The sequence below is a fragment of the Mus caroli genome, chromosome 6 (assembly GCF_900094665.2).
Source record: "Mus caroli chromosome 6, CAROLI_EIJ_v1.1, whole genome shotgun sequence".
In the NCBI taxonomy this organism is placed as follows: Eukaryota; Metazoa; Chordata; class Mammalia; order Rodentia; family Muridae; genus Mus; species Mus caroli.
Window position 1 is genome coordinate 125,174,053 of NC_034575.1, and position 1,746 is coordinate 125,175,798.

Below are 1,746 nucleotides of genomic sequence, written 5' to 3' on the forward strand. Positions count from 1 at the left end.
GTTTCAGTATTTAGCTAATCCTGTAGCTCCTCCTTCCTGTACACACACACACACACACACACACACACACACACACACACACACACACACACACACACACACACACNACACACACACACACACACACACACACACACACACACACACACACACACACACACACACACACACTTGTTTGGCTCAGGGCTGAACAAAATCTCATTTGTGGGAAAGGCATTTCAGGGTCAGGAGCCACACTGGCGCCATCTGGAGACTGACTTTCCTGTTTGCTTCTGGTTTACTTTGTGTTTCTTTTCTCTTTCAGAGAGAACACTCTGATTTTGAAACTTAACTCAAGCTGACCTTACTGAGGCCACAGGGATTTTCAACTTTTTCCAAAAGGGAGGCCTCTTCCTCTAACTCCAGAACCCTGAGCCAGAGACAAATAGACCTCTTCCTGCATCTGAGTGAAGCCTGGCTCAGTGACAAGGACCTCTGATCCTTTCTTTTTTTTGTTGTTGTTGTTTTTTTCTTTTTTCAATTTTCTTATTTACATTTCGAAAGAAAGAGAGAGAGAGAGAAAGAGAGAGAGAGAAAGAAAGAAAGAAAGAAAGAAAGAAAGAAAGAAGAGAGGGAAGGAGGGAGGGAGGGAGGGAGGGAAGGGGAGGAGAGGGAAGGGGAGGAGAGGGTAGGGGAGGAGAGGGGAGAGAGAGAAAGGGAGGGAGAAAGAGGAAAAAGGGAGAGGGGAAGAAAGAGAATACCTGGCACAGTTAATTCATCTTGGAAGCATGTTGAATATCTTGTCCTCAGAAGAAAGATATTGTTCTCTGTAGTTTTAAAGACAGATTCTCACTGAATCTGGAGCTCACAGATTAAGTTAGGCTAACTGACCAGCAAATTCCAAGGACCCATTAGTCTCTATCTGAAACTGAGTTTACAGCTCATGTTACCAGGCCCAGCTTTCTTATGTAGGTAAAGAGGGACAGAATTCATATTCTCACACTTATGTGGCAAGCACTTTTCTGACTGAGCCATCGTCCCAGGATCTGAAGATGATCCTTAAGAAAAACATATGGAATATGATCTTTGCCTTTTGAAAGAAATAGTTGTGTGCAAAAGCTGTTAGCACCTATTTCAAGAACTGGCCCCAGTCTCCATTCCTGCTTGCCAACATAGTGAATGGATCTAAAACTTGTGTGAAAAGTGACATCTTATGTGAAGGGCTAGGATTATGGTAATAGGTAGGGCTGGTTAAAGAATAAAAACTTGGAAGGACATGGAGGCACAACACCTGCAATCCAGGCACTGGAGAGGTAGAGACGGGAGGTGTCACCTGTACTTTACAAATGGGAACAGAAGTGGTTAATAGATAAGGTGACCTCTGCACTATCTGAATGACCACAACCACACCAGATCCTTCCCAGACCCTGAAGATGTCACATGTAGTCAATATGGAAAACTCACCTTTATGAAAGAACTCACAAGTCCTTTGCAAAGAGTTCAGTGTTGTCATGTCTTAAGCTTTATTGTGCATGAAGGGTTGAGGTAATTGCCACTAGAAAATGTTTGTCTAAAATTGGGGTGTGTTTAAATATGCCTAAAATAATCTTCCTGGTGTCAGACTCTATAAGTCTGAATCATCACCAGCTACTGAGTTATGCTAAACTAGACCTTCATGCTTCACATGAATGGTTATTCTACTGCTCATGGTGGTCACAGAAAACCCACACTTGGTTTCTCTAATAATCATAATCATAACAATTACAA